Raw genomic sequence first — 27878 nt, forward strand, 5'->3', positions numbered from 1 at the left:
TTGGGTGTCTTTTGGAGAGAACCATATTTTTAGGTTTCTCCTTTTTTGGTATACCACTTGGCGCTTGTCTACAGGCAAGCTGGCCTTGTTATTATAAATGAAATCTTTCGCTTGATAAAAGAAAAAAAATTCTGGAGAACCTCACGTAATATGATGTTGCATAAATGTGCAATTCTTGTGCAGGCAGTCTCCAAAATTTACACTGAAACAGTCCGTGAAATGGAAATTGAGTCTAAAAAGAATCAAGACCGTCGTGCATCAAGGACATAATTGGCAATTCAAGTAAGGATATCACTAGTGCTGGTCCTCCAGGATTGCTCGATGGGGCAGAGATGCTGGAAAGCAAAGAGCTTAAGTTGGGTTCTCAGAATAGAGTTAAGGTTGATTCATTTACACATCAAACACCCAAAGACGTCCTAAGAGGTTTATGATGAAGGAATTTATGGGCGCTCGTTTTCTTGACAATTTGCTGGCTCCTGATCATGGACAACGGAATAAAGTTAATTGATATGTATCTGGCTATCTCATGTATGTTTGTCTTACTAGATTGTTGGTAGTGTATGCTTGTAAGTAGATCTAAGTTACCTATTTGTGTTGTTTCCTTTGAAAGTCACATGACGGAAAGCAAACTTTATATGTATCATCTATGCGACAACAATTTGAACTCCAGTATCGCTTGTAATTATTCGATCTAAGTTATCTCTTTAGTTTGTTTCCTTTGAAGTTACCTCTTTATTTAGTTTCCTTTGGAGTTACCTCTTTATTGTGTTTCCTTTGAACTTCATAGATGCATCTGCGATAGTGTTGCAATTTGAATTGTAGTATCATGAGTTTGAATATGCTTGTAATTAGATGTAGGTTACCTCTTTGTATTGCTTCCTTTTGGAAATTTGCATAATTGGAAGCAAACTTTGTAGACAGAAGACGCTGCCCTTGTTGTTTTGTCATGAATGTACTATCAACATCATACCCAGTGTAATCCCACAAGTGCGGTCTAGGGAGGGTAGAGTGTATGCAGACCTTAACCCTACCTACTGTAATTCCACAAGCGAGGCCTCCTGTCATGAATGTAAACTTGTAAAAATTGGACGGAGCCAAAGTTAGTTTGGACCTAGACATAACTTATCCAATTTACCGGGTAATTACCATCACGATTCTCAATCTTCCTCATTATTTCTTCCTGTTTTGGAGGTTAAAAACTTAAAATCACAATCAGATCCCATCATACACAAATGACAAAAATGGAGTCGAAAGAATCAAGCAGAGAAGAATTATCATCAGCAAAAGCAGTTCTTCTTAGAGCTTTGGCTCCAGGAGTCAACGTATGTAAGATTTCCCCTTTGCGATTCATGTTTCAACTTTATATTTATTGATTCAAGTAGTTGATCTTTCTTTCTTTTTGGACTCAGGCTTCTACTTGAAATACGCTAAAAATTGCAGTTTTGATGCTGGTTGTGTGTCTTGCAGTTATGTTGGGCTTGGCTTTTTCCTCAAATGACTTATATTTGACTCTCCATCTTGCATTCCTCTTTTTAATAACTGGAACCTCTTCGTACTTCTTAGCAGGTATTTGTGGCTATTATCATTGATGTTGGAGATTTAACTTGTATTGTTGTATTTGTTCTTTAAGTGTACTTAAAAATTGTTAAGTAAGCTTGTATAATTGGATTACTGGATTTGGATAAACAAGTAAAGAATCCTTACTTTCCCAGGTGAGTTGAGTAGATTCCCACTTCAAATAAAATTTAGATTTTGTAGTATCCAGAGTAAGTGATAAACTATAGAATTCCAGTATCATATGTCTAGTTGAGCATTGTTGAGTTATTTCTTTGGAAAGGAAAGTTGATCTCTAGGAAAAAAGAAGGATTTTTGTGGAAAATTCAAAAGTATATTAGACAAACTAAACATTGGTCAGCTGACATGGTCTTGTTGGCACTTGGCAGTTTATCAGATTGTTCGTTAATGCGTGTCGCCTCGGACCTTCTTGTTGCCTAGTGCAGTAGTAAAAAAGTTAAAGACTAGAAAAATTTCTTACCTGAGATTGTTTTGTAGAAACTTTAATATTCTATAATTAAAATTATCAATGGTGAAATGTAAGAGCCTTATAATCAATCCTTTGGTTAATGGTTAGAAGGGGAGACTTTTTACTTCATTAGATATTAGACATGAATTTAATATGTGATTGGGTATGACATTAAAAGGCATTATCATCGTTGTGAATGAAAGTAACAAACCTTTAAGTAGATTGAATACACGTGTGACTTGTGACTTTCAGCTTAGCTTACAATTCTAGGTAAGTAGCTGATAAAGTAGCTAAGTTTACATTCTGCCATCTTGTAGGTTGCTGAATTCAAATTATTTCATGCTCTCGCAACTCGTCAAATAAAATTGTTGTGAAGCTCGTGCTAGCCTTAAAATCTTTTTGCATGCCAGCTTGAGCAGTCTGAAAGCATATATAAAATGTTATTTTGCTTGATTCAGTTCTGAACCCACTTTGGCCCCTCAAGGCTTTGGTCTAGTGGTATTTAAGTTGTGAAAGAGGGGGGCATCCTCAACCGAGTTTCGTATCATGCGCCACCAGCTCTTAGGGATTCCTCGATTTTCAGAAAGAAGTTACGGAACCCATTTGGTCATTACTTTGTTTTTTTAATAAGTAACTCATTTGGTCATTACAGAAAAACTATTTATCATTATGTTATGGTTTTGCCTGTGAATCAACTTTCAACTTTTTATGGTAGTTTGGAGTCAGAAAAACCGCTATCTCTCACTCTTCCTCCCGTTTCCCACAAGTATTGGGTGGCAGGCCTGCTTTTAGCAGATCCTTTGCTCAATCTTTGCCATCCTCAAGGTCCATAAAATGCTCCTGAACTGAACAACTCTTTCAATGTTCCTTAAGTTCTTTCTCCTTCGACTTCCCTTTTTTCTGCTTAATTAATGTCACGTCCCAAAATACCCCCTAGACGTGATTGGCACCCAGCACACACTACCGGTCAGGCGAACCATATTTTCATATCTTAACCATAATTTTGCAGCATTAACCAAATTAAATAAGCACTCAAATAATATAATAATTAATTACGGATAATTAGTGTTTCAAAATATTAACCAGATACTCTTGCCCAAATCCCACACTAGACCACGGAGCATCTAAGAGAATTACAAAAGACTCGGGTTTGTAAATCCCAAAAGAAAAAAAAAGCATTAATAAATAAATGATAAAGACACTTTTGGTAGCCTCCACGAACAAAGCGGCGGCTCACCTCAACCAATAGATTAACTCTAGCAAACTCGTGAGCTACTAGCTTCGTCGTCACCAACAGTATCTGCATAGATATGCAGGTAAGGAGTGAGCTATATGTAAATATAACCCAGTAAGATCCTCGACCCGCCACTCTAAATTACCCCTAGAACAAGTGTTAGAAAATACAAACACACAAGCAGCACAAAAATATTATGAACAAGGATTATATCGTAATATAATATCCGACAAGGTCCAACAATGGTTTATCACGAATAGGATATATCTCAACACAATTTACACTAAGGACCTGTCATAATAGCAGTTAAAGAATTTATCAACACCACGAATCCACAACAACATACACAATGTGTCAAATATATCAAGAAGCATACACAATGCTCGAGAAGCATACACAATGCTAAGGGGAGCATACACAATGCCCAGTAAAATTAAGAAGCATACACAATGTGAAAGGGAAGCATACACAATGCCCCAATCTCATGGCTCACAGCAGTATCACATTACGAAATAATTTATAAAGAGAGTTTTAGAGTATTTGAAAATAAAGTATATGCAGCTAGCCTGAAAGACCACCGATTCTGCCAAGCACACGCTCGTCCCAACACATGGACCAAGCAGACGAAACATATTTTAAAACTGGTTTTGAAAAGCAAGTACACAAAGCTTAAAGTCTCACTTACCTCAAATTCACAATTCAAGCACACTTCCCAATAAATCAAAACTGCGTTCTCAAGTCTCTGGATTGCCTCAAATTACACAAAAACAGATTTAGAATGGTCAAAACCCTTAAGGTAAACCACTTCTATATTTTAGAGGCTTAAACAGTTAAAATCAAATTTTAAAAAAAACGCCCTCGGTCAATGTGTTCAAAACCCGATAAGACATATGTTTTCGGGAAGGCCTTAACGAGAGGATTCCAACGATATATAGAAGTCTAAAATCCGACACTATTTGCCCCTTCAAATCAATGATTTAGGTTGAAAAGCTCTAGGGCTAAACTTTCTCAATTCCTCAAAATATCCCCATGTTTTAACTTAAAGATTCACCCATAATTATGTAATATACTTAAATAAAAGATTAGAGGCATTACCTTGATGATTAGGGCTGAAAATTCCTATTTTTCTCTTTTCTTTTCCTCTCTTTTTCTCCCTCCCTTTTCTTTTCTTTCTCTGTGTTTTATGCTTGTGTTATGACTTAAGAACGTTGGCTTTCTTTGCCTTTTTAAATCGTTCTTTCCTTTCCTTTCAAATTTGGGCTTCAGCCCCCCCTTTTTTTTCCTCTTCTGGTAAATTACAAATTAACCCCTCATTAAAATTGGGGTTGTTACAATTAAGCTGCAACAAGAATTTCATTTTCCTCTTCTCTTAGTAGTATCTCAAATATTACAGAAAATCATTATGTATATATGGGGATTTCCTGCCCTTGATCTGTATTTCCTCTTTTATTTATTTGTCCTGTGATATTCTATTCCTATTACCTACAGATAAGAGGATGCTTTACTTATAAGGCATAAGCTAATCAAGCTGATTTATGCCCCGGAGAAGTGGTTCCTTTTGTTTTCCTTCCTTCGAAGGTAATATGTCTTATATGCTAACCAAAATTTAATTTTAAACAGTGTAAAAAGCTCCAATTTACTTTAGTCACATAATTTCAAAAAAGCTACTTCATTGGTTGCCCGTGAAAAGGAATTCCATTATATCAAAGCATGAAAATTTTTAGGAAATCAGAATATCATCAAAGGTGAAGATGGAACGAATAGAATCCTTTTATCTTTAATTAAAAGTTCCGAATGTGAACTTTGAAAATAGAGGAACTCAAGGAATAAAATGGTTCTTACTTTATGGATCCTATGTATTAAGAATATCATAAAATTGTTTGGACTAACCACTTTTTGGACTGATATTTATAATTTAGATGGTGGTTGAAATATAATTGAAAAAACAACCCCTTCTTAATACAAAAATAAAATTTGAAAAAAGATATCCTTAGCTAAAGCACAAAAAACTCCTTGAAATTTCATTAGAATTTGAACTTCAAGAATTTTTCATGAAGTTCGGTGGAGTTTGGACTACACTACTAAATTCAAACTCCATTAAAAAATTGAGTGACATATTTCAAACTCCAGGAAAAATATATACTAAAAAATCCTGATATTTTCGTCGAGTTTTGAGATATCATAGTTCAAATTCCAAGAAATATTGCTAGAGTTTAAATGTTTGGCGGTTTAAAGTACCATAAAATATTCCTGAGTTCTTTGTGATTCAAATAGGATTATTTTATATAAATTTTATTTTAGCACTCCCTGAATAATTTTGAGATAACGATTAAATATTATTTAGTGGTCAAATAATTAGCTATTTGTTCATTTGTTTTCACCAATCTAAGTTAATCAATCCAATAAATCTCAATTAACTAATGATTTAAAAAAAAAAGAGTCTTTTGTTTTCCAAAAATTTTGAAATTATGATTTGGAATCCCAGATACTACTTTTAAAAGAATTTGAGATTTGAAATCATAAAATTTATGCAAATTTCATAAACAAACACTCCTTTAAAATCAAAATAATGATTCCAAATTGCATGACATTGTGGTTAAAAAGAAAATCAAGAGAAACTTAATAGCAATTTTTTAAATAAGGGTTTATTTGGTAATTTTAGCTAAAAGGAATTAAAAAAAGAAAAAGAAATTGAAATTAGAATTAAAAAGAAAATTGAAAGAAGAATTTCGTGGGCCAAGCCCAAAAAGGAAAAGGAAAAAGGAAAAGGAAAAAAAAAAAAAAGAAATTAAAGACTTCAAAAGTTAGACCATCAGATATGAAGGATTAATTGTACAAAGCTGAAAGGAAAATAAAAGAGAACAAGCAACAGAGGGAGAAAAGACAGTGGAAAAAAAAAGGGAGAAAAAGAAAGGAAAAGAAGGGATAAAAATAAGAACTTTCATCCCAAATCATCAAGGTAATGATTCTAATCTTTTATTTAAGTTTATTACATAATTATGGGTGAATCTTTACGGTGAAAATATGGGGATATTTTGAGCATTGAAAGTTTAGTTAATTCAAAATCATTGATTTGAAAGGGCAAATAGTGTCGGATTTAGACTTCTATATATCATTGGAATCCTCTCGTTAAGGCCTTCCGAAAACATATGTTTGTGTTTTGAACACATATATAAAATTTGATACTTAAAGATATAGATAGTTTACCCTAAAGTTTGAGCATTCTTCCGTTTGTGTGGTTGAAACGTGCTTGATTATATAATGATTATATTCATGTTGCTTTTCAAAACCCGTTTTAAAAATATGTTTTGTGCTTGTTTAGTGTGTTTGGTCCTTATATACTTCAAATAACTAAAACTTATTTATTTTGTGATGATATTTAAAAGTGAGCCATGATATTAGGGCATTGTGTATGCTTCCCTGAGTGTTATATTTATGTATATTGTGTATGCTTCCTTAGCATTGTCTATGGATGTTCATTGTGTATGTTGTCGTGGATTCATGGTCGTTGATTAATTCAAGCGCCGTTTATGACATATCCTTAGTGTAAATTGTGTTGAATATATAATCGTGATAAATAGTGGTTTGAGTCTTAGTTCTTTGATATAATGATATATTCATGTCATAATATTTGCTTGGAGTGTGTTTGTATTTTTAATACTTATTCCGGGGGTATTTAAAGTAGTTTAGGATCTTACAGGGTTATATTTATGTATAACTGCTTTTATATCCATGCGGCTTTGGGTTGGTGGTTGAAGATTTCATGAGTGGATATTGTTCTTTGAGCCACACGCGTTGTTCGTGGAGGTAACCCGCAACTTTATCTAGTTTATTTCTAGTTATTCCTTTTATTTTGGTTTACGTACGCGAAATTCAAACTCATGTAACTCTTGGGATATCGTCTTAGCGAGGCATGTGGGCTAGAGATTCTCTTTATCTTAGCGTTGGTTGGTTTTATAAATCGATTATAGATTTGGTTGGCGACTATTTCGTATTTTTATCATTAATAAGCGTTGTTGGACACCTTACCTTATTTTCTTTTAGTGCTTTCGTAAATGATTAACGGGTATGATATATGGTTCGCACAGCGGGTGGTGTTCTTTAGGTGCCAATCACGTCTTGCGGGTATTTTGGAACGTGACAAAGTTGGTATCGAGCTTAGGCTTTAAGTCTAGGGTCGTGGAGCGAGTGTTTAGTGAGTCTTGTTCATGGGTATGTGGCGCCCATACTTATGACCTTGAAGAGCTGCTTTTGAACATCTGGAAGTTTTCACTTCTTTCATTCCTTATTCGTGCATGAGTTGAATCAAGTCTAACCTTGTAATATTTATTTCATGATGGCTAAAACGCGCGTCTTCATGCGCGTGGTGCTAGATAGAGTACTACTGGGTGGTAGCCAAGCTAGAGCTCGTCGGACTAGGCTCGGACTAGGACTCGGTGCCACCCTCGGCTTTGAAGTTGTGAATGGGGCTCGCCTTGAGTTGCGTCGGAGCAAATGCAAGAACAAGTGGTTGAGAACCTCCATGAAGCACCCGGTTATTTACCTACTTTATTATTGCTTTGCCGCGGATGTGGTGATCGGTTATTGAATGTGTTGGAGGCATTGGCGTCAATCATGGCAGTGGACTTTCGAGGTCCTCGTATTTTCGAAAGCACAAGCTCGAAGTTCGGTTGAATGTTGCGGCTAATCGGACACGCGAGTTGGCCCCTCGATAGGTTGTCCGGTCTACGGGGCAATCCGAAGGAGTTTAAGAATTTCATGGATCTTAAGCCACGAGAGATGGATGCCATATTATTAAACCTCGAGAGTTCATTGATCGTTGTGAAAAGATATTGACTATGCGTTGGGGGTGAAGGAGACTCGTGGTGTGGAATTTGCCACTTTTTTTTTTCTCGGGGTGTAGAGTCTTGGTGGATTTCGATTCGAAGAGGTAGACAAAAAACGGGGGGTTACCACCTATTACTTGGTCGAAATTTTCGCACTATTTGGATAGTTTATTCCGTTAAGCAAAGCGAGATGACATGAGACGTCGGTTGATAATCGCGGTAGGAACTATGACCATTACGGATATATGAGGCCAAGTTTACTGATTTATCCAAGTATGTGCCTTCTTTGGTTGAGGATCCGAGAGTGAAGGTGAGATGATTTTGTGGATGGACTTGAGCGTCGCTATCGTGGTCCTGTAGTACGAGATGTGCGATATGGTATCTATTCAAATGTAGTTGACACTCCTCTCCGTTACGAGTCCTATCTAGAAATGGACAAAATTGAGCGTGAAAGCAAATAGCCACGTAACACAGGTGGGTTTGGTAATTAACGTATGCGGGGGCGAAGTGGTTTTTATCATAGGCAATCCGGACCTGCTCGGTCGGAATCGGTGGTGCGATGTTGGTGGTTATTCGGCTAGGCGACGGGGCCGACGGTGCAAAGAAGGGTAGTAGCTCATATCGGTCGAGTATCATCAGGGGTGTTCTAAACGCTGGTAGAAATCACGGTGGTCATTGCTTTAGGGCGGAGATGGGGCTTGTTTTACTTGTGGTGAAAAGGGGCATATTGCTAAATCATCTAAAGAGTCTACGGTTCTAGTCGACTGGTACACGGCCCGCGGGGAACTACTACGGTGTCGAGATTCGGCCCGGCTAGGACGCTCGGGGGGGTGCACCGTGGACGGGGTCGACGAGGTGCACAGGTTGCTCAGGGAGCAGGTGGACCGCCGAGATTCTTTGCTATGACCAGACAGGATGTCGAGGCATCTAATGTAGTAGTCACAGGTATTATTACTATCGGTTCTCATAGTGCATATGCTCTTATTGATCCTGGTTCTACATATTCATATGTTTCTCCTTCTTTTGCTTTATTCTTAGAACGGGGAGTTGAGTCTATTAATGTGCCATGTGCGGTAGAAACCCCAGTGGGGGAGAGTATATGAGTGGATAGAGTTTATCGAGATTGTGTGATATTTGTTCAGTGCAGGGATATCGTAGTTGATCTATATGTGTTACCGATGTCCACTTTCGATGTGATTATGGGCATGGATTGGTTGGCCTCATGTTATGCATCGGTTGATTGCTATGCTAAGCTTATACGTTTTAAATTTCTCGGAGAACCTTTAGAGTGGAAAGGCATGACTCCTGTGACTCAAGGAAAAATAATATCTTATGTAAACGCACGCCGAATGATTAACCATTGGTGTTTGGGTTTTATTGCTACCATTCATGATACTCGAGGGGAGAATGTTGCTATTGATAGTGTTCTTATTGTTCGCGAATTTGCGGATGTGTTTCCGGATTTACCGGCTTTACCCACGATGAGAGAAATCGAGGTTCGGTATTGATTTAGTTCTAGGGACTCGACCTATCTCTATTCCTCCATATCGTATGACTCTGGGCGGGTTGAAGGCGAAGGTTCAACTCCAAGAGCTACTTGATGAGGGGTTCATTAAGCCTAGTGTATCGCCTTGGGGTGCACCTGTGTTATTTGTGAAAAAAAAAGATGGCACGATGAGAATGTGCTTTGACTACAAGCAACTGAACAAGACGACGATCAAGAATAAGTATCCATTGCCTCGTATTGATGATTTGTTTGATCAGCTGCTGGGTGCTACTCATTTTTCCAAAATTGACTTGAGATCAGGTTATCATCAGCTGAGAATCAATATCAAAGATAACTCCAAGACAGCTTTTCGGACCAGATATGGGCATTTTGAATTTTTGGTGATGTCCTTCGGGTTGACTAATGCATCCACAACATTTATGGACCTCATTAACAGGGTATTCAAGCCATACTGAGACCATTTTGTGATTGTGTTCATTGATGATATTTTGATCTCTTTCTTGGAGTGAGGCTCGACATGGACAACACTTGAGAATTGTGCTACGAACGCTTGCCCAAGAACGAGAGCTTTATGCCCGAGTTCTCAAAATGTGAATTACGGTTGGGCACCGTTTCCTTTCTAGGACACGTGGTGTCTCGAGATGGGATTCAAGTTGATTCAAAGAAAATTGAAGCGGTTCGAGATTGGCCTCGGCCAGCTGCTCCCGCAAGATACGCGACTTCGTAGGACTAGGCGGATATTCGGAGAAGGTTTATGGAGGGTTTTCGAAGATAACCACTCCGTTGACACGTTTAACTCAAAGGTGTGGTATTCAATGGTCGGATGAATGTTCGGAAAGTTTTCGAAATTAAAGAATGCGTTGACTACGGCTCGTTTTGACCTTACTGCGATGAGGGTGGTTTCACCGTTTATTATGATGCAACTCGAGGCGGGTTGGGTTGTGTCTTGATGCAGAATGGCAAGGTGATAGCTTATGCGTCTCGACAACTAATGAAACATGAGAAGAATTATCCAACTCATGACTTAGAATTGGCTGCAATTGTATTTGCACTCAAGATCTGGCGTCACTATCTTTATGGTGAGCCGTGAAATTTATACTGATCACAAGAGTCTACAATACATATTTAAGCAAAAAAATGTGAATTTGAGACAGCGACGGTGGTTAGAGTTACTTAACGATTATGATCTTACTATTTTGTATCATCTTGGTAAGGCGATTGTGGTGGTAGACGCCTTGAGTAGAAAGTCTATGGGCAGCTTGGCCCGATTTACTGCTGAAGAACGACCTATGGCTAAGGATATTCAGGCATTAGCCAACTGCGGAGTTCGGATTGATCATACAGTGCAGGGCAGGTTACTTGCAGGTATGCCTTGCACAATCGTTCTTAGTGGGACACGTCAAGGCTTGCCAATATGAAGATCCCTGTTTGCTAGACTACAAGATCGAGTGCGAAATAGGGGCGCTAAACATTCTCTATTGATGGCGAAGGAGTGTTACGTTGTCATAGTAGACTGTGTATTCCTATGGTGGGTGATGTGAAGCAACCAATTCTTGAAGAGGCTCATAGCTCGCGATACTCCATCCACCCGAGTGCTACGAAGATGTACCCGAAGACTTGCGTGGATTATATTGGTGGAAAGGTATGAAGGCGATATTTTGAAACATGTGGCTAGTTGCTGGGGTTATCGGCGGGTTAAATATGAACATCAAAAACCCGCGGTAGAGTAATGCAAAACTTAATTATCCAGTGGAAGTGGGAAAGGATTACGATGGATTTCGTAGTTGGTTTTACGAATACTTTCAAGAAACATGACTCAATGCGGAGGTGATTATGGATAGACTCACAAAATTCGCTCATTTTATACCGATTCGGGTTACTCATACCGTAGAGCAGTTAGCGAATATTTACCACCGTGAGATAGTTCGACTTCATGGTGTGCCCATTACTATAACATCTAATCGAGGTGCACAATTTACTGCTGAGTTTTGGAAGTCTTTTCAGAAGTCGTTGGGTTCACGGAGTCGAGTTGAGTACGACTTTTCATCCACAAGGCGGTCGACGGTGCGAGCGAGTAATTCGGATTTTGGAGGACATGCTTAGAGCTTGCGCGATTGATTTTGGTGGTCATTGGGACGATCAGTTGCCTTTGGTAGAGTTTGCTTATAATAACGGCTAACAATCGAGTATACAGATGGCGCCGTTTGAGGATCTATATGGTTGCAAGTGTCGTTCACCAGTCGGATGGTTCGAACCGGGCGAAGCACGACTGTTAGGTCCAGATTTGGTTCAGCAAGCCTTCGAGAAAGTAGCGATGATGCGAGAACGACTTAAGACAACACAAAGCAGACAGAAGCCCTATGCAGATAAGAAAGTTCGTGATGTGGAGTTCGTGAAGGGTGAAAAAGTCTTCTTAAAGTTTCACCTATGAAAGGAGTTATGAGATTTGGTCGGAAGGGCAAGGTAAGCCCTAGGTATATCGGTCTTATGAGATTTTGGATCGAATTGGGTTAGTGGCATATAGACTTGCTTTACCTCCAAAATTGTCTGCTGTTCATCCTGTATTTCACGTGTCTATGCTCAGACGATATGTTGGTGATGATAGCCATAAGATTCGACCCGAGGAGGATGTGGAGCTCGATGAGAATTTGACTTATGAGGAGGGCCTGATATCTGTTCTTGATAGGCAAGTGCGACAATTGAGGTCGAAAGTAGCTTCGATCAAGTGAAATGGCGTAATCACCCAACCGAGGAGGCTACTTGGGAGTCCGAGGAGGACATGCGAGATAAATATCCTCATTTATTTGACGCGACAGGTATGATCTAGATCCGTTCGAGGACGAGCGTTATTTTAAGTGGTGAAGAATGTAATAACCCAATTTTTTAAATAAGGATTTATTTGGTAATTTTAGCTAAAAGGAATTAAAAAAGAAAAGAAATTCGAAATTAGAATTAAAAAGAAAATTGAAAAGAAGGAATTTAGTGGGCCAAGCCCAAAAAGGAAAAGGAAAACAAAAGAAATTAAAGACTTCAAAAGTTAGACCATCAGAGGATTAATTGTACAAAGATGAAAGGAAAATAAAAGAGAGCAAGCAACAGATGGAGAAAAACCAGTGGAAAAAAAAAAGGGAGAAAAAGAAAGGAAAAGAAGGGATAAAAATAAGAACTTTCATCCCAAATCATCAAGGTAATGACTCTAATATTTTATTTAAGTTTATTATATAATTATGGGTGAATCTTTATGGAGAAAATATGGGGATATTTTGAGGAATTGAGAAAGTTCAGCTCTAGGATTCTTAAATCAAAATCATTGATTTGAAAGGGCAAATAGTGTCGGATTTTAGACTTCTATATATCATTGACCAGAGGGCATTTTCGTCCTTTAAAATTTGACTTTAACCGTTTAAGCCTCTAAAAATTTAGAAGTGGTTTACCCTAAGGGTTTTGACCATTCTAAATGCATTTTTGTGTAGTTTTAGGCAATCCGGAGACTCGAGAACGCAGTTTTGATTTATTGGGAAGTGTGCTTGAATTGTGAGTGTGAGGTAAGTGAGACTTTAAGCTTTGGGTACTTGCTTTTCAAAACCCGTTTTAAAAATATGTTTTGTCTTTTTAGTCCATGTGTTGGGGGGCGGCGTGTGTTGGCGAGAATAGGTGGTCCCCTAAGGCCAGCTGCATATACTTTATTTTTAAATTATCTAAAACTCTCTTTATAAATTGTTTTGTGATGTGATACAGCTGTGAGCCACGATATTGGGGCATTGTGTATGCTTCCCTTAGCATTTTGTATGCTTCTTGATGATATTGGGGCATTGTGTATGCTTCCCTTAGCATTGTGTATGCTTCCCGACATATTTGGCACATTGTGTATGTTGTCGTGGATTCATGGTGTTGGTTAATTCTTTAGCTATACTTGTTTATGACGTCCTTAGTGTAAATTGTGTTGAGATATATAATATACTTGATAAATAGTGGTTTGACCCTTGGTTGCTATTATATAATGATATATTCATGTGCGTAATATTTTGTGCTTGGTGTGTGTTTGTATTTGTTATAGCCCGTACTTCGTACGTTCGGATGTTGCGAGACAATGGTGAGAAGTTAAGGACAAGAATATGTTCTAAAATAATTTTAATGTGCGGGTTGTTAGGAATATTATGCGGAGCAATGGTAGTATGGAAATGTTGAGAAAGGTTAAGGGTAAAAAGAGAAAATTCGCAAAGGCCCATTGTAATATTGTGGAAGTCAAGGGGCAAAATGGTAATTTCACTAAAAGTTCAAAAAATTCTTGAAGGGCTAAAGTGTACATAGGAAGACAACCAAGTCTTCTTTGTTATTTCAAGGAATTTCTAGAAACAAATGAAATGAAAATGATGACAAAAAGAATAATAATAAATAATAATAAGTCATCCTTGCCATGGAAAAATAAGAAAATTCTAGAAAATAAAAAGGAAAGGAAAAGAAAATAAAAATCTAGAGAGGGGGCATGTGCCCCTCACATGCATGCAATATATATATATATATATAAGAGGGGTGTTCATATTTGAACAAGGAGAGAAAGAAAGCAAGAAAGAAAGAAAGAAAAAAAAAATGGGAGAGCCATTCGGCCAAGCCTTGGCCGAATGGGTGCCATGAGGGAGAAAGCAAGAAAAATATTTTTCTCCTAGTTTTCCTATCAATTTGAGGGTCCTCTACAACATGGTGCAAGTGTTGAAGCAAGTAGAAGGATGTTTGGTGTCATGCACCAATCCTACACCAAGTGGAAAGTTGAAGAAAAGGTAAGGTTCTATCCTCTTTTACATGTTTTACGCATGTTTTGGACGTGTTGTAGTGTGTGGAAGCGGATGAAATTCATGATGTTGTGTATGTATGGATGTTGGCCGAATATATAGGATGTTTGTGTAGCAAAGATGAATTAATGTAATTTAGCGTTCTAGTGGTGTTGTTGAGAATATTATGACGTAAAATGGATGTTTGACGACTCGTGTTGAATTTATAGTATTGCGGGCTGTTTTGGAAGATTGAATCCATTTCATGTAGTTTGTTGCTTGTTGTGGTGATGAATAGAAAACATGGGAAATTCATGGAAAATATGGATGTTGTAGTGTGGCCGAATATAGTAGTATGTGTAGGAGTGAGGAATTAATTTTATTTAGTAGTTTGGTTGCTATTGTAATGTATGAAAATGAATGAAAATTCATGAAAATCTATGTGAAAAGTGTTGTGGCCGAATGATAGAGAATTTGGTAAGTTGTGGTAAATTGATGTAATTTGATATTCTAGTTGTTGCCATTGTGGATTATGTGGCGTTGAATGAAGGGTGTTGTTGAAGTTAACGTATATAAATGATGATGACATGTATGGTTGTTGTGAAATTGGAAGGTTTCGGGTAAAGTAAAATGTTGATTGAGCGGTTGAAAGATTATGTGAATTAATTGAATTGAATTGAATTGAGTATGAATGGAATGTTGTTAGTAAGATTGTTGGCATTGTTGTTGGTTTGGCCGAGTTGAATTCTCGGATTGTTGTTAATGGATGAATTGGGCCGAGCCATATTCTCGGGACGGTGTATTTACAGGGGAAATGCTGCCGAAATTTCGGCAGATTATAAGTAAATGTATTTGAAGGATTAAGAGAGGCATATGATAATGAACCTAACAATTGCGTTAATCGTCTTGGATCAGACTAGCGGCAACAAGTTGGACGAATAAGCGTAGCTAGTAAGGCGCGGCGCAGGTATGTTAAGGCTAAGCTCTTTCTTTCTATGGCATGAATCATATGGTGTAACCTTATAAATGCTCCCATAACGCCCTTATTTTCAAAAGTTAGAAATTGTGATTTTAAAACGTGACTCTTCTTAAAAAGTTTATAAATGTTTTCAAAAAAATTCAATTTTTTTTTCCAAAAATCTAAGTTTTACGTTTTTGATAGTTTTTATGACTAAAACGATGAAAATGATTTTATAATGACAACGATGATGCCCATATGAAGAAACGTCTATGATGAACATGTCAAGGATATGTCTTTACCACGAATACGACGATATGAAGTGTTAAGCTATTTTTGGATAATGACTATTTTAAAGGTTTCAAAGTATGTGAAATGATATGTTATGATCCTGTTTTATGTTTTCCCGTGATGTTATCCTTGTTTGTTAGTCTCGCCTTATAACACTAGTTCCTTCAAGGTGAGACATGACGATCACGATTACTCCATAATGCAATCGGAGGTTCCCGACCTTACATCACTCCGATAAAATTATAGCTTTTGATTGGGCTCCAATGCATGCTTATGATGGACGCTACACTGGCCTAGATGGCCGGGCATGTCACCGCCACGGCGGCGCTATTGGATGTTACAACGGCCTAGAGGGCGGCACGACCGCCACTACGATAGGCGTAGATGGTGCTGCGTATATATTACATATGGCCTATTGGCCGGCACGACCCCCACTGTGGTGCGCAAAAGAGATTATTACCCCCCGGACGCGGGAGGCCCGGACGCGGGCTAATGATATTACGCGATTCAGGTCAAGAATAAGAGATCATGTGACTCGAATGATTACGCACGTATGTAAAGGTAACGATAGCATGCATGACTCCGCCTTAAGAGGCACTCGGATGTACAATCACTTTTCTGACAAGACATGACATGTTCTACACCATCTGTTGTTACTTATGGGTACATTTTTACTATGTTGCTACTCATCGCTATATCTCCTATTATGTTACTATTCATGCCTTACATACTCGGTCATGCTCGTGCGACCCCCTTTTCGGGGTCGCGTTTCATGCCGCGCAGGTACACCCAGACGATCAGACTCCACTATAGAAGATGTTCCGGCGAAGTTGGCAAACTCCATTTGTTCTAGAGTGTCGCCGAGTCAGCGTGCTATGCTATGATGTCTTGTTTGAAGTTAGAGACTTTGCGTACGCAGTTGGGTGTTGGGAGTGGGTTTTCGGAGTCGGTTGTACTATGATACAAGTTTTGTACAGTTACATAATTTATTTGATTTAAAAGCAACAAAGGAATTTTCAAAGAATCTTATTATGTATGCTCGACGTAAAGATTTAAAAAAAAAAAAAAATTGTACGTAGTAAGAAGTAGGTGGTTCGCTCGGCTCTGGGTTACGGGTCGGTGCCCATCACACCCTAGTGAGATCGGGTTGTGACAAAGTGGTATCGAGCGGGTCGGTCTAAGGGATGTACGCAAGTCGTGTCCGAGTCTGTTTATGGGTGTGAAGCCGGCCACATTTATAAACGAGAGGTCGCGGGGGCATCTAGGGATGGTTGACCTTTTTTCTTTCATTAGATCGTGAGATAGAGCCAAGTCATAGGAAATAAAATTTCTTATACTCATCGTTGATTTCTGCAGGCGCCCAGTATCGGTGGAAAGAGGCGAATGATGATATGGACGTCGAAAGAGGTAGGACCGACTGATATATTTGTTCCGTTACGTGGAGCGGGGAGCCGGACAGAGATAGTCATGCACAGGCAGAAAGTGAATATCGAGAAGAGAAAAGGGTAAAGCGGTAAATGTAAAAGAAAGGACGTATTACGAAAATGTTTTGGAAGCTGTGAGGCTTCGACTTGCCTTAAATTATGTAATAAAGGTCATATGAGAAAATGGACGCGATTATATCGGCATTAAGGCACCGAATCCCACCAGAGTGTCGAGATTAAGCGTGCTAAGGTGGGAGGATGGGTGACCCCCCTGGGAAGTATGAAGGAATTCCATAAATTTAAGTATAAGAGACGAATGAGAGATTAGAGTAACCTAAGGAAAACCAGAGTGTATGGAATGGCTAGAAACCTTAAGAGGTTGCGTGAGGCGAGGCAGACTAGCTCGGTGAGGAGACAAAAAGTGTATCATAACCCGGGAAAGTTGGATAGGCTTGAACAATGTTTGAAAGTATTTTGTGGGTTAGTTGATAGTATATATATATATATGTGTGTATGAATGTATAGAATATTATACATATGATTATGTCGATGGATACGGGAGTCCCAGCGACCGGCGCTACGGTAAGGAAGGCATTAGTCAAGTAAGGGAACCGAAGCCCAAGTGACGAAAAGTGGATGATATAAGTACTACAAGGAAAGTTTGTCATTATTTTGTTATGGATTAAGGCTGGAGGGTCTAATATGGTGATAGTTGGGAAGGAAAGAGTGTGTTAGTGGAAAGCAAAGAGAACAAAGTGTCGAAAGGAGGCCAAAGGTAAGAAACCTCGATGAGGAGGCTCCCGAGAGAAATTACCGGCAAAGCGCGAGATTGTTTGGGTAAGGACTCAAAGTAGACATGTGAAAAGGAATAGAAAGTGATAAAAGGAAACAGGAAAGAAGTGTACGAGGTTGAAGGACCGATTTTGATAAGCAAGGCGGAAGGAATAGTGACTAAGATAAGGCAGTGTGAAGTAAGAAAAAGAGTGATTAAGTTTAGCGACGATATGATAAGACTTTGGCCTTGAAAGATATATGAAGGAATAAATGTATGACCATACTAGTATGGTTGCCTCAGGCATGGAAGAACTGTTATGAGAGGATGATCTAGGAAAGGACGAGATCTATGTGTTAGAAAGGAATAGTTCACGAGCTTTAGGACCCATATGAAGAAATAGCAAGAGGAAGAAGGTACTCGAAGGCGGTTAGCATATAAGGAGCCCCCAAAAGGGGGGGAGACCATATTATATTGGGCCTAAAAAGGAATTGCAACACTATCAAGTGTCAGAAGAGGAAATCTATTAGTTTGGAATCAGAGTACAAAAATATGTCGGTGTGTCGCAAGAATACTTGGGAAGGAAGTAGAAACGAACTAACAATGAGTATACTAAGAGATAGACCTGAGGATAAAGGAATAGCCTACGGCCGCATTGGATCGTTAAATAAAGATTGCGTACTCAAACATGGTTTCCGATAAGGTGTGGTGATAAACGGTAACAGAAAAGAGATGGTCTGAGAAAGACAAGGTAGATGCGTTGGTCCGATAGAATTAGAAAACCTATGATATCGAACAAGGACTCATGAAAAGGTCGAGGAGTTCGATTATAAGGAAAACGAGGTAAAAGGATAAGGAATGGGCATAAAGGAAAGAGCAGCTATAAAAGGAACCCTCCCGGAGTATTATCACGCCCATAAGGTCAGTTGAACATTCGAGGACGAATGTTCTAAAGGAGGATGTTACGGCCCGTATTTCGTACGTTCGGATGTTGCGAGACAATGGTGAGAAGTTAAGGGCAAGAATATGTTCTAAAATAATTTTAATGTGCGGGTTGTTAGAATATTATGCGGGAGCAATGGTAGTATGGAAATGTTGAGAAAGGTTAAGGGTAAAAAGAGAAAATTCGCAAAAGGCCCATTGTAATATTGTGGAAGTCAAGGGGCAAAATGGTAATTTCACTAAAAGTTCAAAAAATTCTTGAAGGGCTAAAGTGTACATAGGAAGACAACCAAGTCTTCTTTGTTATTTCAAGGAATTTCTAGAAACAAATGAAATGAAAATGATGACAAAAAGAATAATAATAAGTCATCCTTGCCATGGAAAAATAAGAAAATTCTAGAAAATAAAAAGGAAGGGAAAAGAAAATAAAAATCTAGAGAGGGGGCATGTGCCCCTCACATGCATGCAATATATATATATATATATAAGAGGGGTGTTCATATTTGAACAAGGAGAGAAAGAAAGCAAGAAAGAAAGAAAGAAAAAAAAATGGGAGAGCCATTCGGCCAAGCCTTGGCCGAATGGGTGCCATGAGGGAGAAAGCAAGAAAAATATTTTTCTCCTAGTTTTCCTATCAATTTGAGGGTCCTCTACAACATGGTGTAAGTGTTGAAGCAAGTAGAAGGATGTTTGGTGTCATGCACCAATCCTACACCAAGTGGGAAGTTGAAGAAAAGGTAAGGTTCTATCCTCTTTTACATGTTTTATGCATGTTTTGGACGTGTTGTAGCGTGTGGAAGCGGATGAAATTCATGATGTTGTATATGTATGGATGTTGGCCGAATATATAGGATGTTTGTGTAGCAAAGATGAATTAATGTAATTTAGCGTTCTAGTGGTGTTGTTGAGAATATTATGACGTAAAATGGATGCTTGACGACTCGTGTTGAATTTGTAGTATTGTGGGCTGTTTTGGAAGATTGAATCCATTTCATGTAGTGTGTTGCTTGTTGTGGTGATGAATAGAAAACATGGAAAATTCATGGAAAATATGGATGTTGTAGTGTGGCCGAATATAGTAGTATGTGTAGAGTGAGAATTAATTTTATTTAGTAGTTTGGTTGCTATTGTAATGTATGAAAATGAATGAAAATTCATGAAAATCTATGTGAAAAGTGTTGTGGCCGAATGATAGAGAATTTGGTAAGTTGTGGTAAATTGATGTAATTTGATATTCTAGTTGTTGCCATTGTGGATTATGTGGCGTTGAATGAAGGGTGTTGTTGAAGTTAACGTATATAAATGATGACATGTATGGTTGTTGTGAAATTGGAAGGTCTCGGTAAAGTAAAATGTTGATTGAGTTGTTGAAAGATTATGTGAATTAATTGAATTGAATTGAATTGAGTATGAATGGAATGTTGTTAGTAAGATTGTTGGCATTGTTGTTGGTTTGGCCGAGTTGAATTCTCGGATTGTTGTTAATGGATGAATTGGGCCGAGCCATATTCTCGGGACGGTGTATTTACGGAAATGCTGCCGAAATTTGACGATTATAAGTAAATGTATTTGAAGGATTAAGAGAGGCATATGATAATGAACCTAACAATTGCGTTAATTGTCTTGACTGTAGACTAGCGACAACAAGTTGGACGAATAAGCGTAGCTAGTAAGGCGCGGCGCAGGTATGTTAAGGCTAAGCTCTTTCTTTCTATGGCATGAATCATATGGTGTAACCTTATAAATGCTCCCATAACGCCCTTATTTTCAAAAGTTAGAAATTGTGATTTTAAAACATGACTTTTCTTCTTAAAAGTTTATAAATGTTTTCAAAAATATTCATTTTTCTCCAAAATCCTAGTTTTACGTTTTTGATAGTTTTTATGACTAAAACGACGACTATGGTTTTATGATGACAATGATGATGCCCGATATGAAGAAACGTCTATGATGAACATGTCAAGGATATGTCTTTACCACGAATACGACGATATGAAGTGTTAAGCTATTTTTGGATAATGACTATTTTAAAGGTTTCAAAGTATGTGAAATGATATGTTATGATCCCGTTTTTATGTTTTCCCGTGATGTTATCCTTGTTTGTTAGTCTCGCCTTATAACACTAGTTCCTTCAAGGTGAGACATGACGATCACGATTACTCCATAATGCAATCGGAGGTTCCCCGACCTTACGTCACTCCGATAAAATTATAGCTTTTGATTGGGCTCCAATGCATGCTTATGATGGACGCTACCGGCCTACAGATGGCCGGGCATGTCACCGCCACGGCGGCGGCTATTGATGTTACACTGGCCTAGAGGGCGGGCACGACCGCCACTACGATAGGCGTAGTGGTCCGCATATAATACACCGGGCCTATTGGCGGGCACGACCCCACTAGTGGTGCCGCAAGAGATTATTACCCGGACGCGGGAGGCCGACGGACGCAATGATATTACGCGATTCGATCGGTTATGAGATCATGTGACTCGGACGATTACGCACGTATGTAAAGGTAACGGTGGCATGCATGACTCCGCCTTAAGAGGCACTCAGATGTACAGATCACTTTTACAGCACATGACATGTTCTACAGTTCCATCCTGTTGTTACTTATGGGTACATTTTTACTATGTTGCTACTCATCGCTATATCTCCTATTATGTTACTATTCATGCCTTACATACTCAGTACAATGCTCGTACTGACCCTTTTTTTTTTCGGGGGCTGCGTTTCATGCCGCGCAGGTACACCCAGACGATCAGACTCCACTATAGAAGATGTTCCGGCGAAGTTGGCAAACTCCATTTGTTCTGGAGTGTCGCCGAGTCAGCGTGCTATGCTATGATGTCTTGTTTGAAGTTAGAGACTTTGCAGACGCAGCCGTGGGTTTCGGGAGTCAGTTTGTACTATGACACAAGTTTTGTACAGTTACATAATTTATTTGATTTAAAAGCAACAAAGGAATTTTTCAGCAATCTTATTATGTATGCTCGACGTAAAGATTTAAAAAAAAAAAAAATTGTACGTAGTAAGAGTCAGTGGGTTCGCTCGGCTCCGGTTACGGGGTCGGGTGCCCATCACACCCTAGTGAGATCGGGGTGTGACAGTATTTTCTAACACTTATTCCAGGGATATTTAAAGTGGCGGGTCGAGGATCTTACTGGGTTATATTTATGTATAACTCACTCCTTACCTGCATGTCCATGCAGATACTGTCGTTGAGAACGAGGCTGGTGGTTGAAGATTTCATGAGTGGATTTTGTTGCTGAGGTGAGCCACCGCATTGTTCGTGGAGGCAGCCATTTCAGCTTTATCTAGTTATTCCTTTTATTTTGGGTTTACATGCTCGACATTCAAACTCATGTAACTCTGTTAGATGCTCAATGGTCTTAACGTGGATGTGGGCTAGAGATTCTTTTTATCTTAGCGTTGGTTGATTTTCATAAATCAATTATAGATTTAGTTGGCGACTATTTCGTATTTTTATCATTAATAGCGTTGTTGGACCTGCACTTATTTTCTTTTAGTACTTTCGTAAATAATTAAGGGTATGATATATGGTTCACCTGGCGAGTGGTGTTTGTTGGGTGCAATTACGACTAACGGGTATTTTGGGACGTGACACAACCATTGCAAATTTCCAAGAATACAAGTAGACCAGTATAAAAGCACAAAGTTTGGTTCTCCTTTTTCCAGTGACAGTGCAGTACCTTTTTTTCTATTAGTCATCCTATTTTCTGAGGAAAGAGCAAAGGGAAAAAAAAATGGGAATATGGGACTTCGTTTGTTCCGGTGTGCAGATGCTTGGTCAGTCTGTGCCCGATGAGGAAGGCAGGGATAAGATGATCAAGTTCCTTAAACTTACTGCCTTTTTTGCCGCTAAAGAATTAGCCAACAACATTCCTGGTAATTTGCTCCCTTCTCATTTACAAAACCCCAAAATCATAGTACAATGTACATGCACTCAATTTAATATCGAATTAGGGGCAGATTAATGAAATTTGAGTTAATAAATCGGTTTCTTTTTCTTTCAAATCACCTTCGATGAACACCGACCTTTTTTTCCTTTTGTTCTCTGGCTCTGTTTTCACTTACAAAAATGATTGCTGGGGAAATTTTCAAAGATATACAGCTTTTGAAAATATTTACGTCATGTAGCCCGCTATACAATATTATACCTCGGGAAAAGCATTATACATAATGTATCAATCTTGTATAAAGTGTATAATATTGTATAAAAGATGCTTATACACAAATATGGGCTAAATTGGGTGTTTATACCCAAAGTATGAGCTACGTGGCGTAAATATTTTCAAAGATAGACATAGAGCGTAGTTTTTGCTTCTTTTTTTTAATTTTTTTTTATCTTTACATAATTCATAAGTGAAACTAAGTGTAGTTGCCCCCCCCCCCCCCACCACCACCCCAAGACCCCAGAGAAAAAGGAGACGGAATTTGAGTACCATGGTCAGAACATATGATTTTCAGTGTAAAATTGGATATGGGTCATTTAACTTTTAGAGACACAAAATATGTATTCAGATTTTACACAAAAACTAGTCTGACTCATAGTTATCTTTAATAGAAAAGCATTTGAAAAATTTATGATCAAAGAATTCTTTACTACCAAAATAACTAGTGCAGCGTAAAATGAGACAAAATGTAGTATGCGTTTGAGGTAGAAGGTATTTGGTGGAATAATTTAGATGCACGCGAACTGACCTGAACACTGGTATGTGATAATCATTGTTAGTTTGTAGTTTTAACTTAGATTAAAATTTTGAATAATTCACAAAAGATATAATTGCATACACTTGCAAATGAAGTAGTTAAACTCTAAATTGAAATTGGGGAAGTGAACAAATGTGTTGTCATCTAATGAATTATTACCAATAAATCAATGAAATTCTGGAGAAATTAACTTAGTATAGTGTAAGCTGTATTTTCATGTGCAGGTGGTAGGGCAGTTAACGAAATTTACAATGCAACAGTTCGTGAAGTGAGCAATGCGTCTAAAAAGAATGAAGGCACGCCGTCCTAAGAGTCTTCATGATGAAGAAATTTATGGGTGCTCGTTTTCTCGATAATTTGCTGGTTCCTGATCATGGATAACGGAATAAAGTTAGTTGATATGTATCTGGCTATCTCATAGATGTTTGTCTTACTGGATTGTTGGTAGTGTATGCTTGTAAGTAGATGTAAGTTACCGCTTTGTCTTGATTTCCGTTGAAAGTCGCATGACGGAAAGATAACTTTATATGTATCCAATTTGAACTCCAGTATTGCTTGTAATTATAAGATCTAAGTTATCTCTTTAGTTTGTTTCCTTTGAAGTTACCTCTTTTCTGGTTCCTGATCATCGACAACGGGAGAAAGTGTAAATGATTCTAGTATGTTTCTGGAGAAAGTGGAGAGTATTTTCGAGAGACCTCAAGGTATTTTTTCATTTTCAGTATTTTATCCGGAGATAATTAATTTTGATACTATTATGTCACCATATGGCATGAATAACTTATCCTAGTATTATTTTTAATTCTGGTATAACTTAACCTAGATTAGTAAGCAAACAAGGGATAAGAAAGTACTATTTTTTTTATCCCAGAACTATTTATGTTTGTCCAACATACCAAATGAGCCTGACATAATGTTTTGGAGTTTTTCCTTCCTTTGATTAAGGGTATTTTTATCTAATTTTATTTTTAAACTAGAAAACTTGACCGCGCTTCGCGCATTCATAAAAGAGCCTATTAATTTATGAAATGATCTTTACTAATACCTACATATTAATTAACGAAGAAATAGACTTTGTAAAAACGAAAAAAATTCAACCTTAATGATCATACCACATCATTAATGACATGACATCATGATTAAATGGAAAACATAACTTGATATATATATATATATGGAAAACATAACTTGATATATATATATATATGGAAAACATAACTTGATTATATATATATATAAGTAAAAATTTGACTCACTATCTGTTGGTGAAATATTCGTATAAGAAATTAAATTCACCATAATTTGCAACCAAAGAAATTATTCGTACCTTTTCGGGGCGTTAAAAGATAATAGAGTTCAACAAAGAAATGAAAACACAAGTATTGTACCTATAAGAGAAATATTTTTATGGTTCTTTTTCCTTAATGAATCGATAACACAACAACAACATATCCAGTGAAATTTCACAAAGCGGGGTCTGAAAATAAATACATTTTCTGATTTCTAAACTACACAAGCTATTTATCCTTAATTAAAAGTAGAAGTTGTCTTCTCTTGCAAAATCCACCAGCATATTCGGGTAAATTCTTGTATCCTTGCTACACAAATGGACGTGAAAAGAAAAAGAAGAAGAAGAATTAAGCAAATTTTAAAGGCATATATCATACTATATAATGAAAAAAGAAGATAAATAAATTGCGTATATTGAAGAGCAACTTATGAATTCCTTGACCATCTTTTTCAAGATGCTATCACTTTAAAAAGCCTACAGCCACAATTACAGAAATTCTTTGCTTCTATTCACCCCATGGATGCAGATCTTTTGGGCTTGAAGGCTTATAGTTCTTTCTTAGTGTGTTGTGCCGTCCGGAGAAATGACATATGTGGACAAAAACAATACAATGAAGAAATGTATATGTACGTCTCATAGATGTTATTACTGGAGTGCTGGTAGGTAAATCTAAGTTACCATTTCGATTTGTTTCATTTGAAACTCACATGACGGGAAGCAAACTTTATAGATGCCTAAGAGCTAGTAATTTGAACTGTAGTATTATGAGTAGGAATATGATTTATGTTGCCTTTTGTTTTCTTTTCTTTCAAGCGATAACCCTTGCTTGCATTGTTTCATCGCTTCAAGCCCCGAAGCTACAACTTTTAATGGCATTGGCTGTGACGTTGTAGCACTAGAAGGTTTTAGAGTTGGACGAGGTAGATGTATAATAATCACTTAAAAAGAAGTCTCAAAGACCTTCAATTTCTTAGAATACAGTTTTGACGTAAAATCTCAATTATTGAGCAGTGAAATAAACAGTTTGATCACATATAATGGAAGGGATTAGAAGATTCATATTGTTGATGTCAACTAGTTCAAGATTTGAAGTGTCGTTACAATTCAGGTTTTATTTGATTTCTTGCTTTTCTGGATTGATGCCTTGAAAAGTTAGTTTGTCCTTGAATTAGAAGATAAAGAATGGATGAGAAACATGAAAGCCCTGATCAGCCCAAATTTTAGAATTTTTAACGTGGAGTGGTTAGCCTTGCAAAATAATTTGATGATCCTGGGTTTTATACCTGATTATATTTAATCTTTAGTCACAAAGTTTCAAAAAAGCTACTTCATTGGTTGCCCTTGAAAATGAATTCCATTATATCAAAGCATGAAATTTTTTTAGGAAATCAGAATACCATCAAAGGTTAAGATTGAATGAATAGAATCCTTTTCTTTAATTAAAAGTTCCGAATGTGAACTTTCAAAATAGAGGAACTCAAGGAATAAAATGACTCGCACTTTATGGATCCTATGTTGCAAGAATATTAGAAAATTGTTTGGGTAGCCACTTTTTGGACTGATAGTTTTAATTTAGCTGTTGGTTGAAATATAATTGAAAAACGACTTCTTAATACAAAAATAAAATTTGAAAAAAGATATCCTTAGCTAAAGCACAAAAAACTCCTTGAAATTTTATTAGAGTTTGAACTTCATGAATTTTTTGTGAAGTTTCGTGGAGTTTGGACTACACTACTAAATTCAAACTCCATTAAAAAATTGAACCACATATTGCAAACTCTAGGAAAAATATGAACTAAAAAATCTGATATTTTTGTTGAGTTTTAAATATCATAGCTCAAATTTCAAGAAATATTGCTAGAATTTAAATGTTTGGCAGCTTAAAGCATCCTAAAATATTCATGGGTTCTTTGTGATTTAAGTAGGAGTATTTTTATAGAAATTTTATTTTCGCACTAAATTTCAGCTAAATATTAAATAATTTTGAGATAACGATTAAGTATTATTTAGTGGTAAATTTTTTTTAGCTATTTGTTCATTTATTTTCACCATTCTAAATTAATCAATCCAATAAATGTCAATTACCTAATGACTTAAAAAAAGAGTCTTTTGTTGCCATTTCCAAGAATACAAGGAGGCAAGGACTAAAAGCAAAAGTTGGTTATCCTATTCACTTTCCACTTTCCACTTTCCAGTGCAGAAGCTTTTTTCTGGTAAGGAAAAGTCAAAATGGTAACGTGGGACTTAATTATGCAACGACATTTAACGCTTCTTTGTACATGATTTTAAATAATGATTTAAAATCAGGTTGATTTGAATTTGTAATTTTATTTATACATGTAATTTAAATATCTTAAATTGTATTTTCTCCCAGAAACATGAAAATTGCACAATTTTTGAGAGGCATAATATATAAACATGATGTGCCACCTCTAAAATTGATGTGCCACCTCAACATTTTGTGTTTACGCGTTTAACTTTATACAAGTTGAGGTGCCTACATGTACACACTCAAAGATGAAGGACTTAGTTATCAGCTGGGGCTAAGTTCGATGGCCTGTTTAAATATTATGTCTTTTTGAAAACTATCAAAATTTTCTCAGTTCGTATACAATCTTACCAAATAAAGAAATCATAGTTAATAAATAAGGTATCGAAATATACCAAGGGGCTACATTAATAAATTACATATCTCCATATTTTGTTGTATAAATAAATACTTGCGATTAGATGCTATTAACTTTCACAAACACATAATTTTATAAAGATCGACTTTAAAAAGATCAATAATAGTAGTAACTCGATATTCTTTAATGTAATCACTCAACATGGTATACGACTGATCTCTTCATGTCGAGCATGAGCCTTTTTTTACAAAATATAAGATGATGAGTCTTTTTTTCACAAAATATAAATTTTTGAGTTAAATTTTACATTTAAAATTTTTGAAATCATGATTTGTAATCCCGAATCCTACTTTTTAAAAGAATTTGAGATGTGAAATCATAAAGTTGAAGTTAAAGTTTATGCAAATTTCATAAACAAACGCTCCTTTAAAATTCCAGTATCATATATCTAGGTGAGGCATTGTTGAATTATTTCTTTG

At 37.1% G+C, this 27878-nt stretch overlaps 1 long non-coding RNA gene across 1 annotated transcript; it reads right to left on the reverse strand.

The window, feature by feature from the left end:
- Positions 1 to 504: 504 nt before the first annotated feature.
- Positions 505 to 24153, reverse strand: LOC132031223 (uncharacterized). Its single transcript, XR_009408197.1, has 2 exons — positions 24089 to 24153; positions 505 to 728 (listed from the first exon to the last, which is right to left on the reverse strand). It is a non-coding gene; the product is annotated as an uncharacterized LOC132031223 (long non-coding RNA).
- Positions 24154 to 27878: the final 3725 nt, after the last annotated feature.

The sequence above is a fragment of the Lycium ferocissimum genome, chromosome 9, assembly GCF_029784015.1.
Source record: "Lycium ferocissimum isolate CSIRO_LF1 chromosome 9, AGI_CSIRO_Lferr_CH_V1, whole genome shotgun sequence".
NCBI lineage: Eukaryota > Viridiplantae > Streptophyta > Magnoliopsida > Solanales > Solanaceae > Lycium > Lycium ferocissimum.